This window comes from Bacillus rossius, chromosome 6, assembly GCF_032445375.1.
Source record: "Bacillus rossius redtenbacheri isolate Brsri chromosome 6, Brsri_v3, whole genome shotgun sequence".
In the NCBI taxonomy this organism is placed as follows: Eukaryota; Metazoa; Arthropoda; class Insecta; order Phasmatodea; family Bacillidae; genus Bacillus; species Bacillus rossius.
This window is the reverse complement of record NC_086334.1, coordinates 8,473,732-8,487,040: the sequence shown is the minus strand read 5'-3', so window position 1 is coordinate 8,487,040 and position 13,309 is coordinate 8,473,732. Positions and strand designations below refer to the sequence as shown.

The 13,309-nt window shown below is 43.0% G+C and overlaps 1 long non-coding RNA gene across 1 annotated transcript in view; it reads right to left on the bottom strand.

The window, feature by feature from the left end:
• Nucleotides 1-10,133: 10,133 nt before the first annotated feature.
• The window catches only part of LOC134532568 (uncharacterized), a 60,246-nt gene continuing 57,070 nt past the window's right edge, over nt 10,134-13,309 (bottom strand). Inside the window, exon 2 of the long non-coding RNA XR_010075155.1 lies at nt 10,134-11,738. This is a non-coding gene — a long non-coding RNA (uncharacterized LOC134532568). The remainder of the gene's footprint in view (nt 11,739-13,309) is intronic.

Genomic DNA, 13,309 nt, shown 5'->3' with positions numbered 1-13,309 from the left:
CTCGCTCATTTATTTATCTAGACTTTTGTTAGGCGCAATCGAGGAGAGTACACCTTCTCGCACACATGAACAACGTAAAATATGTTATATCAAAGGAATCAAAACATTAAACTAGATACTGAAAAATTACAAATGACAGAGATCGCTGATGTATCATCCACCGATTTAAAATCAATTTTAAAATTGTGTATTCAATATGAAAATATTAAAATATAGTTAAATACTAACCCTAAAAGTGTTTAAACATTCTTTTAAATACAAAATAATAAAAAAATTGAATAAATAAAAAAAATTAACACGGAGTGAGGGATCGAGAAAAAAAAATAACTGTCGTTCCTACCGGGTTCATGCTCGCCTTGTTCACACAGAAATGACTTAGAAGTGATCTGGCGGAATTTCTGCGAGGATTCAGTTTCTTGGAATTACGAATGATTCTACGTTCATTTCGGGAAAATTATTCGTTCTTAATTTGTCGTAGTTTTACAGTAATTTATAGCTGCTTAATTTTAGCTTAAGTTCCTTGGCTGTTAAGTCCGACCTACTCATTAAGTAACTGCTACCCTGAAGATGGCGACTGCAAGGTAGACCGAAAGGTCGGTGAAATCTTGTTTTCCGACGCGGCTAGAACCCAGAAGCCAAGCACCACACGCGACTGAAGAAGTTTAACTTCAAAAACGACTTTGAGCTGTTGGCAACAGCGTAATTGTTGCAACCAAACATTGCACAAAATTTCCAGTCATAATAAATAATTACAACTGTATAATTGGGGGGGGGGGGATTACATTCCAAATTGCCAGAATACCCTTATCAAAAATGCGCTAACGCCGTAGGATCAGGCGCTGCCGCTAGAATGCGCTGCGAAACGTGTCTCCAGTTTTTTTTCCAGCGACTTTCCTACATCGTCCTACTACAATATTTGACGCATTTCAGCCGCTTCACGCTTTCAACACTAAGGAAACGAATCACAACGCGTATTTCACAGTTGGCGATATTCTCAATCGGCGGAGGCATTTCAAATACCCACAAGCAATCGTAAACACGGTCGAATGTTTCCGTAATGGCGTCTGTGGCTTGCCAACAGAAGCAGGTACACAGCGCGCATGCGCGGAATGCCGACCGCGACAATGCAGCAGCCGAGATTTCAAAACGGTACTTACTTAATAAAACAAACCATCCCTCGTAAATAGTCTTCACTGCATCTGCTCCAGCACCCTCAGCAGTGAGTTTCATTTTAAATACAGTATGTCCGTAAAAGAATGTCCCAATAATAAAATTTAATAGTATCAACTGTAAGCGTTGTAGAAAGTAGGTTCAAGGTCACAATTAAAGAGTAACTCAAATAGTTTTAGATAAGCGCGTGCGCGAGTACTGCTTTGTTGTTTTCTCGCTTGCAGCGCGAAAGATTGGCTCTTTCTCCAATTAGTAGAGGGTTAACCTGTAAACTTTATTTGGCAAAAGGATGGAGCCCCTCCCCATTAGAATCTAATCGTACGCGAGTGGTTGAAGGTCGAAATCACTGGCCGTTGGATTGGTCGTAATGGTCCAGACTAAAACAGCTCTTTTTCGCTGGCCTTCACGTTCACCCGACATAACGCCATGCCATATTTTTTTTTTTCCTTTGGGGCTTTATTTTATCAAAGATCGTGTCAACGTACCGCCGCTACCTAATGATTTGACAAGAGTTGTGACACGGAATTTAAGAGACTAGGTTAAATGTGTGCCGTACAACTCAAGGTGCAAATATTGAGCATTTTTAAAAAAAAAAAAGGAGGGTTGTCTGTAAAGTCGGTTAAAGATGATAATTTTACGTGATAACGTCATATCAAATTTTTTAAATTGCTGCTTTTAAAAAGCCCGCCTAAAACCTGTTTGATATTATAGAAGATTTTCTGGCACGGTGGTAGGCCGGTTCTTGCACGCTCGGCTCAGGCGGTACGTGACAATGAGTCATGCTTTTTCGTGCGTGCAGCCGGCGTTCATCGATTTATAAGACGTTATCACATCAAAAAATAAACCTGGTGTTTGTTCACCTACATTTTTATGTGCGGTTTGTTATAACTAGAGACCGGAAAAATTCGCGGGTTCATTGACCTTCAGGATAGACTCCAATATCCTCTGCACACTCGGGCAAATGCCAACTGTTCATTGGCTGCTGACTTGTGAGTCGTCTCGACTGGGTGGCCTGTGATACGACACTTTTATGAGTGATGGTCTCTAATTGGCCCTTAGTCCTCCATATTAACAGTGAACCAATGGCAGAAGCAGCACTTAGGTAAAATTATTTGAATTTTAGCACAACGCGAATTTTTCAGGTCTCTAGTTATAACGTGCAGTTGAAACTGGAACATTCCTTCATGGGCGGCCGGTGTGTCGTGTGTGAAGCAACTGACGGGCGCCGGCAAGGCTGTCCCGGTCGGACGAGCTGGGGGGCGGGGACGGGTCGGGCAGCGCTCAGCGGTGACGGCAGATCCGCGGCCGAGCTGTGGTTAGCGCCGCTCTTCACGGCCAGCGGCCATCCGGGCCTCGCGTCCAGGTGCTGCCAGCCGTGTTCTAGTGTTCTGCCAGCGCCGGTCCTCCGACTCTTCCGCGCAGACGTCACGACGTGACAGTGACCCAGGGCGTACATACCGTCTGACCGGGAGGGGCTAACCCCCCCCCCCCCCCCTGCTAAACACAGAGTGGGCCCGCTTGATCTTGCAAAGTCGCGACTGTGAAACGGGGATGGTAAACGTAAACTTTCAAAACCATGTCCAATGGAAAACTTTATGTATATTTTTTTTTGAGTTTTCTGGTTTTGTATGCATACAGGCCAACCCATAGTATTGTTACGATTTACCTGCGGGGGTTCGTAAAGGATAGCCCAATCAATAGATTTTATTTCACACACACAGCTTTATTTATTACCACTACTTGTCACTTACAAATAATCTTCTAAAATGGCAGATAATTAACTACACTTAAAGAAAGGTAAATTCCCCAGTCACTCGTTTCACACACCTCGCTGGGCCGCACTTTCGGCGCAACTCTGACCGCAGCACCCCTCGTGGGTCTCTGCCGCGGGACTCCGTCGCCGCACTCCGCCGCCGCCGTCACACCCTTCGCCGAGATCCCACTCGACGACTCGCTCGCCACTTCACTCGGGACTCCGCCGCGCCCGCGACTCTATCGCCCGGAAACTCCCGACTCCACTGAACTCACTCACTCCCTGCCCTGGAACCTTCGTCCAAGGACTTCGCCACTCTGCCGCACCTGCGGCACTATCGCCCGGAAACTCCGCCGCGGGAGAGCTCCCCACTCAGACTCCTGACTGACTCACTCGAAGGTCGGCCCAACCTCCTTAAATAGCCCTTGGGTTCCCGTCCAGAACAATCGGGCATGTCTCCGAGATATCGCGCGACCTTCGTCGTCGAAATGCCCAGAAACGCGTCGTGAGTCCTCGAAGGACGCGGCGGCTGCTCAAAGAACGCCGATAAACTCAACAAGCATCGGGTTCCCACAAAACACACCGATAAACATGTCTGAGTCCCTCCATTCCGCAGTGCGGCCTCCCTTAAGTAACTCGATCTGAGGCAGGTGCGCGCCGCGACAGTCAGGATGTCGCGAGATAGTATGGCACGAGATACCAGGGAGAGGATGCAGGTGGAAGGGGGCGCAGACAGGCCGAACGAGCGCGGCGACGCCAAGCTCTGAAGCCAAGCGCGATCGTAACATTGCCCCCTCCTTAAACCTGTTCGTCCCGAACAGGTAATGCATCTCCTCCTGGAGGTCCTTATGCTACTCGAAGTTTAGGCCTCCTGCCTTTTCTCCATCGCGGGCTGTACAGTCTCACCAGATAACCCTCTCTCGCAGTAGATGTTGCTTCTCTCGTCACCCAGTGACACTTCTGCGTTGCTGATGACCAATGTCGTTCAGTCAGCTGCCCGAGATGGGCCGACCGTTGCCTTGGACGGACCCGATTCTCTTGAGAGCATTGCTCGTTGCCTCCCAATGGTTCGCTTGTTTCTTCCCTTTTCCTCTCTGTTTGTTCTCTCGTAGCTACTTGTTCACAAAGCATTTCTTCCCAGCTCTTCTTCGTCTCTTCTTGGTTCCTCATTCCCTCTTTGTTCTTATGAATATCGTCTGGACTGCTTTCAGTTACTCCTTGCACCATCTTCTTCACTCTTTGTGTTCTCATTTTCTCTTCTCGGTCTTTATTCCCCTGTTCTTGGTCTTTCTTCACCTCTTCTTGGTCTTTCTGAGTCTCTTCTTGGTCTTTCTTCGTTTCTTCTTTGCACTTCTTTATCTCTTCTTGACTGTCTTCTCGGCTTTTCTTCAGCTTTTCTTGGCATTTTCCCCCCTCTCTTTTGTTTATCTTTATTTCTTCTTTTTCAATGTTCCTTACTTTGTAACTCATCTTCACTACTTCTGTTCTTTTCTTCAGTTCTTCTTTCATCTTCATGTCCTGGCTAATTTCCTCTTCGCTGTTCCCCTCTAGGCTGGTCTCCTCTTCGCTGGTCTTCTCTTCGCTGGTCTTCTCTTGGCTGGTCTTCTCTTGGCTGGTCTTCTCTTGGCTCGTCTTCTCTTGGCTCGTCTTCTCTTCGCTGGTCTTCTCTTCGCTGGTCTTCTCTTCGCTGGTCTTCTCTTCGCTGTTATTCTCTTCACTGTTATTCTCTTCACTGTTATTCTCTTCACTGTTCTTCTCTTCTCTGTTCTTCTCTTCTAGGCTTATCTTCACTTCGGTCTTCATTTCATTATTTACTTCTTCCTGGCCATTCTTCATATCATCCTGACCCTTTATTTCTTCCTGTCCCTTCTTCATTTCCTCGGGGTTATTATTGGACTCACTCTTCTTTTCTTCACGGTGGTTCTTACTCTCCTCCCTTCCACTCTTCATTTCTTCCGTAAAGTTCTCGATTTTGGTTACCATTTCTTCCGTATAGTTCTTTATACTGGCTAACATTTCTTTGTTATAGTTATTCCAAATTGCTTTCATTTCTTCCAAGGCAACCCTTATCTCTTTGTATTGATCGACAGTAAACCCTTCAGTAGCCATCTCTCTCTAAAGCATTTACTAATTAAACAACCTAAATAATTTTTTTTTCTAATACTGTTCTTAATTTTAAATGACCTAGCCGAACCTTCTTATTAAACTAACAATATCTCTATTACATTCAAAACTAACACTGACTACAGTATGCTTAAACTAACTCTAGAAAATTTCAAATTCACTAAAGTTCTAAACACTAACTCTATTCTCGTAAACTAAATTCTATTCTTAACTTTCCTGATAATAAAACTGAATCCTAAATCTATTAATTAGGGCTATCCCACTTCTGACACCAAAATGTTACGATTTACCTGCGGGGGTTCGTAAAGGATAGCCCAATCAATAGATTTTATTTCACACACACAGCTTTATTTATTACCACTACTTGTCACTTACAAATAATCTTCTAAAATGGCAGATAATTAACTACACTTAAAGAAAGGTAAATTCCCCAGTCACTCGTTTCACACACCTCGCTGGGCCGCACTTTCGGCGCAACTCTGACCGCAGCACCCCTCGTGGGTCTCTGCCGCGGGACTCCGTCGCCGCACTCCGCCGCCGCCGTCACACCCTTCGCCGAGATCCCACTCGACGACTCGCTCGCCACTTCACTCGGGACTCCGCCGCGCCCGCGACTCTATCGCCCGGAAACTCCCGACTCCACTGAACTCACTCACTCCCTGCCCTGGAACCTTCGTCCAAGGACTTCGCCACTCTGCCGCACCTGCGGCACTATCGCCCGGAAACTCCGCCGCGGGAGAGCTCCCCACTCAGACTCCTGACTGACTCACTCGAAGGTCGGCCCAACCTCCTTAAATAGCCCTTGGGTTCCCGTCCAGAACAATCGGGCATGTCTCCGAGATATCGCGCGACCTTCGTCGTCGAAATGCCCAGAAACGCGTCGTGAGTCCTCGAAGGACGCGGCGGCTGCTCAAAGAACGCCGATAAACTCAACAAGCATCGGGTTCCCACAAAACACACCGATAAACATGTCTGAGTCCCTCCATTCCGCAGTGCGGCCTCCCTTAAGTAACTCGATCTGAGGCAGGTGCGCGCCGCGACAGTCAGGATGTCGCGAGATAGTATGGCACGAGATACCAGGGAGAGGATGCAGGTGGAAGGGGGCGCAGACAGGCCGAACGAGCGCGGCGACGCCAAGCTCTGAAGCCAAGCGCGATCGTAACAGTATGTATACAACACGCAGGCACCTTATCCAGAGGTGAATTGGGTCGGTTAAAACCCACGCGCAAATCTTACAAACCACCCCCCCCCCCCCTTTTATAACACTACTAACTTACACCCCCTAACTTACACCTGAAGCAAAATGAACCGAAACAGAACATGCAAAACCCACCTTATGACTGTACCTATGTTATGTTGACAGTCTGAGATGGTTATGGGGCAAAATTTCGAATCATTCAATAATATATTTATTCAGACCTTCATCACCCTACATGCATAAATTTACGGCCGTTTGTTTTTTTTTATTCATTTTTTTATTAATTAAACTCTAAATGTTTTGAAACGTCTCTCGTCCATACATCGATAGCACTTTTGAAAAGGTGCTGATACATAGAATTTCTTTGTTCAGCTAACTGATAATTAAGCATAACAGGCATTCTGTAGCGTAGTTGTAGCAATAAATATAAATATTCATATACTTTTTTTAATTCAATGTTTCAAGTCGCTTTTTACATCGCCATCGCCATATTGTAAGACCCAAAACACTGCGTATATGGTGATTGACCAAGTCTGAGATGGCTGTTAAGTATGAATAAGAACCTCCATCGTTTAACAGTCACTTCCATAAAACACATTCTTAAAAACTGTTTCCACTACACTTTAGTCAAAGTTTTGGGCGCCCAACAAACTTGGCTCAGACCATGAGCTGGATAAAAAAATGGCTCCACCCGATTACGATATAATTATGCAGACGTATCCACCCCTTGATACCAGGCAATTAAAATTATCATATTTATATTTGTTAATTACGAGTATTCAGATATTCAGTATTTTTCGTAGTGTTGAATTTTTTTTTTTTTTTTTAAGTAAAACTTTTCTGTTGCAATAGGAGTAAAATTTCAAGGCCAAATTTTTATTCAACGTTTTCGTGAAACATTGTTTTGAAAACGTTTCTGACGCCAAATAAATATGAAGAAAGCACTTATGAGTCAGGTTTGAATTACCAAAGAAGTTTCACTTCCATTAAGTGTACTGAGTTACAGGCACCCAGTTTTTTTAAAGATAACTGTAACACAATGAATGGGAAGAATAATAATGAAGATTTTCAGGATAAAGTCATTTAGCCCCAATCCAAGATGTGTTGTTTTCTTGTAGTCCGAGGAAACGTTCTTTTTTTTTTTCTCTACTTTATTTCTTGATTCCATGCCAAGGGCGGACATGTTTCTTCTACGTCTGCTTCCCGCCGATGCTATCAGCAGTACATTTCCAGTGTCTGCAAAGTTTCATCCGTTTTAACACAGAAATGCAACTTGTTTACCAGGCCTGTAGAGTAAACACACAAAAAAAAAGAACATTTGCCTGTTCTTCTGTGCTTAACACAGAGTGCTCGATACATGACTCATCTCCATTTTTAATCATTCTTTTTTTTTCTTGCCCTTAATGTTTACTGCTGCTATCTGACCACAGGCACTTGAAACTACTCGTGTGACTTCCAAACCAGCGGCAGTATTTCGCTGTGTGTATCCATCAGGCACTGCAACATCCAGAGAATAAATGTTGATTACCCTAACAGTTCTGTGACACTTTACAACTAAAAATCACGCCTATTCCCCCCTTTTTTTGGTTAATTGGAAACACCTTGGGAGACTCCATACAAACCCAAGGCCACACAGTAACCAAATCGTAATACGTACCGAAAAAAAAGATTGTATTCTCGCTAACGTTACCTTCCCAACGAATATAGCTACAACAACTGCCAGATGGAAATTTAGCAAGGCTACCAGCATTTACATGTTGTCAAATATGTTGTTGAAACTGCAAGTAGATGAGTAGGTATGTATTTTACAAAACAGTTCCATGAAATATTTAACACAATTATGTGTCTGAAAAACGAAACGCCGATATACCTGAATTATCTGCAATATGAATTTCATATATATTGACGTTTTACATCTCCTGATATGATTCGGCAAAAATCAATCAGAATTACGCAATTAAAAATTAATGTTTAATGGTATGTTGGATGAACGCACAGGAGTCTAATAGTCATCAAACAAATGACACAGAAAAACAAAACAAAAAAATAAATACAGTATTTCAGCTTTTACTCACAATATTACGTAGATTTATACAATAAATCATTGTTGAATAAACAGCAAAGAAAGAGGACAAATAGAGTACCAAAAAATTTTGATCGTGATCAAAAACAGAAGAAAAAAAATAAATCCATAGTAAAGGATTGTAAAAACAACCCAAGGCTTCACAAAGTTTCAGCGACTACCTGGGTGAATGTAAAGAGAACAGGAATTTTTTTTCCGGAAAGGAACACACGACCTTAAGAAAAGTAGAAAGAAACTATTAAGCAGTTTCATTCGGGAGAAAGTGGTATGTAGGGTAATGATGGTTTTTTTTATGAACCATCATTGCGGCAATGCGACGGTAAAACCTCCTCCGCGGAGGCGCCGTACCAGAAGTAGCTCAGTGGCTCTCTTTCCACCGCAACTTTCTTCGCCGGCCGCGACCTGGAGGAGTGGACCCGGGCGTCTGGCCGGCGAAGGACGACGGAAACAGCGCGACGGCGGCGTGAGCGAGCGAGAGAGAGAGAGAGAGAGAGACGCCCGTCAGCGGCGGAGAGGGAGAGGGGAAAGCGTAGATACTTCCCGAGGCGTGTAATTAGATTCTCGACGCTGGACTCGTCGAAGGGGAAGGGGGAGAAAAAAAAACTGCAGGATCGTCTTCGGAGCGCTCGATCGCCGCGCCGCCTGGCGGAGGCGCCTCCAACCACCGCCGGCGACACCGCGGGACACGCCGCGTATTGGCTTGGCGCTCGAGTCAAGAGCCCCCCCCCCCCCCACCCCCCCCACCCAAACCGGACACACGTACGCACACACACGGTGAGCATAACTTCAGAATAAAACCAAGCATTTTGTAATCCGTTCCAAATATCCGAGTTGGATTGGGTAAGGGAAGGTGGTCTGTTTACGGTGAATACGCTGAAGGCGAATTAGTAGTTCTTTTTTCCGTATTTCAATTTTAACAGTATAAATTGGTAAATAAAATCACGTTTTTTTTTTCGGAGACGTTTGTTGGCATGAAACATCCGGTACATATTCTTGAAAACACTCAAGGGACTTGCGTTACGTCTTCATATTTATTTCTCCGCCATGTAAATGTTACGGTTACGCTAACATTTATTTGCGGTTAGGTGGAGACACCGCGCTAGAAGCACCAGAGAGCGTCGCACTCGTCATCCCGCCTCACCGACACGGATACACCCCTGTGTAGGCCTGGTCTCACACCAGTGAGTTAGCTAGTTCATATTCTCATCGTCACATAGCCTCCACTTCTCCGGGGACGGGAAACACACATAACTTAGAAACACACAACTTAGAACTGTCATAACTTACAAACACGTAACTTAGAAACACGCAACGCAGAACCACACAACTTAGAAACGTCATAACTTAGAAACACACAACTTAGAACAGGCATAACGTAGAAGATTCTAAGTAGTGTGTTTCTAAGTTGTGACAGCACCTCCCCGGGGACGACCATCCAGGGCCGCGCCCCTGGAAGGCCGCGTCGCGTGCTCCGACCGGAAGTTGCGCAGAGGAGCTGCGCGTCGGCGCTGGGAGCAACTCGCGAGACACGTGGAGGCGTGCGCTGCAGGCGCATGTAGAGCGCACGCGCTGTAGTCCACAAATGTGTGAATGTGTAATTATAATAAGAAAAGGTATGAGTTATTTTACGGTAGTTCATATCTTTGGTTCTTTTTATAAAATGGCATATCACTAAATATTTTTTACTGTAGTTAAACTTATAGCATTATGTAAATTAGAAACATATATTACTAATGCATCCTGTATGTAATAACGACAATTTATGTATTGTTTTTATTGCCTTTTTTAATACATCGTAGACTGCGTTAAATCACTTTTAGTATCTTATATCATTTTAATTTTGAATATTTATTTACACTTCCTGGTAGTTTTATTTAGACTGTGTTTTATTCGTTAGTTTATTTTCATTTGCTTGGTAATGGTTGTTTTAATGTTAACATAGTTATGTAAGTTTCGTGTTATTATCAAAAATATAAGTCAATAACATAAAAACAATATAACTGTAGAAAACGCGTGTCGTTATCTAGAATGTAAAATCACGTATAGTGTTCGATATTTAATAACTAGTGCATTTGAATAAGTTTCGCGTCAAATAACTTCAGCGCACTCGATTAATTCGAGTCTGCGAACACGTGTCACAGTCGACAGCTCCAATGGCAGTCTGCAAGCCAGTGACGTCCTCATGCGCAGAAGACAAGAGCCTGTCCGTGTCACGTATAAGTCAGTGCATAGTGGCACGAGGCTATGGGTAATTCACTCAGAGGCACGAGGCTATGGGTAATTCACTCAGAGGCACGAGGCTATGGGTAATTCACTCAGAGGCACGAGGCTATGGGTAATTCACTCAGAGTCACGATGTTATGGGTAATTCACTCACAGGCATGATGTTATGGGTAATTCACTCACAGGCACGAGGCTATGGGTAATTTACTCACAGGCACGAGGCTATGGGTAATTCACTCGGTTCCACAACTACTTTAAGGGGTATCACGTTCCCTGCCATATAGGACTAGCAAATATTTAGCTACAGCTTCCAGCGCAGCTTCTGTAATTAACACTTCGTCTTGGCTGGCCGCGGGACCTGGCTTTTCGAAGTCAACATTCGTGGAGGCCTGCTAAGACAGAGTGACACAGTCGGTAAGTTCCTCCTGGCCGTAACGTTAGTGTAGTCTGTTAGTGAATACCAGATTACAACCACGTACGATTAAAAGCTTGGACCGATATGATTTATGTAATTTTCATGATAAACTTTTTGGACGAATAGCTCAAAATTAACTTTTCAGCAAAACATTAAGACATTTAAGATAGTGGGAACCAATACCACATTAATTGTTTGCCTACAGGTGCATGGCGTTGGCCCAATCACGTGCGACACACTCAAAAGGAATCGGCCAATGAGCACAGTGGAATGTGTACTCGGCAGTTGAGTCAAGGGTGAAGCGAATATAATCAACAAAATAATAGTGTTATAGTGATACACCCACAAAAAAGTTGATACATCTTTCAACTTGTACGGAGTTAACCATTTTTTTTAACTAGCTGCGATATTACTATAGCACTCTAATAATTTTATTTTACTTTAATTTTTGTAAATTACTGTTAGTTAATGACCAGATACACACATCCATTTGCATTACTATTACATGAATGCAAATATTTGTATGTTTTGATTTATAAACATTGCGCAAGCTATTAGTCAATCTTGCTTTTTGAGTACTATATCTTGTGCGTAATATTTACAGTCTAAAAAAATAGCAAGAAAAGAGGGAACAAATTTTAATTAAACATTCAAGTGCGACGATTGCCAGATTTCAAAAACTTACCGTAATGGTTATTCTTGCAGTCGAAGGCTACCACGGCAGCTATTTCACGACCGTTGCTGGTTTAAGTCACGCTCTCTTGACTGACTTCTGGAAACATATTAAACCACTATTAGTTCCAATATACAGACTTTATTTATTACTAGTTAAAAGAAACAACCTATAAACATATTTAAGAAAAAAATATTATATTTGTAGTGGCTTTTTACTAAATAATGACCTGTCTCGTCCAGCGAGAAAGCAGTTTACTTCACGTCGTTACGTCCAAATTTTTCAAACAGAGCGAAGGTAAATTTCCATTCACTTTTTCTCATTTTTCTCATTTTGTATTTATCACCGAATGACTTCCGCAAAATCTGCAATACGTAATGTGGCAGTTAAATACAACACCGCAATTACTGGCTACCTGGGCTTACAATTCAGCACAACGCCGATAAATTAGCGTTTTAATGTTGCTTATAACCGAACTGTGATCCGAATTGCCACACATGGAGCACGCTATAAATTAAACCGCATTATAATGTCCTAGCACTAAAGAAATAAAGCCGATAACCTCAGCAGTTAATGATGCACTTCAAAGTGCAAAAAACTAGCTTGTAGGCGTGCGTGTTCTTGGAACGATTATACGCCACGGCAGAGCGCACAAGTCTCAGAAAACCGGTGTCAGAACTTTTAGTTATGCGCACAAGTCAACGCTCTGTATAGTAAAGACATCGCTCATAACATAAAGAGGAAAAAACTGTAGAGATTAAATCACTGATAAAAATGAAGTACCAAACCAACGAGAAGTCACAGATAAACAAGGAAACCAAATGCGTACGAAAACATGCAAGGAAATTTGGACTGCGCAAAATAAAATCAACAAAAAAATGAATGTCCAGTTTTTTTGGCAGACTATTTTTTCCCCTGAGTACATCCTGGTTCATATTCCTGTATACTGTACTCAGTGTGTGTTTGTTTGATTAACCTTATTTATCTTAGTTTTGTTTTGAGGTTACTTACTTCTTTCGAGTATTATCTGCATTTTTTCATATATATATTTTTTAATATATCATTAAACTCCTTTCAGAATGGCTATGAAAATACTTATGCATCGAATGTGATAATAGCTTTATGGTTGGGACATTAAAAACCTGTTTTGTGGTCTTACAAATTAAACTATAAACTGTTATTTTTTTGTAAGCAGAAAATATTTTTTTTTAATTAGACTATTTATCTAAGTTGTACTAAGTTTAGAGAATTATTGCCAAATTTACAATTTTTCTAACAGAGGTTCAAAAAAAATTGGCGAGTAGTTTTCAAAATAATATTTTTTATTTTTTGTAAAAGTAAGAAAACTTTTTTTGTCTAAAAAGTAACCAAAATAAAAATTATTTTGCAGTCATCATAATATTTCTTCCTGCCGAAATCTGTGAAGACATTTCGCCTGCGAGGCAGAGACTTCGACGCTCGTGAGTGTCGTGAATGTAGACTGGGGGGTGTCGTGAGTCGCTGGCGGGCACGGCTCCATGAGGGAGAGGGAGGGTAACTTTCACCCCCAGGGGCAACACCCCCCCCCCCCCCCCCCACACAACCCACAAGTGGGCCAAGTTCCGCGAGACCGGCCTCGCGCCGCGGGGCAAGAGTCACGTCGCCAAATATCTTCTTTCTTCTTTCTTCCT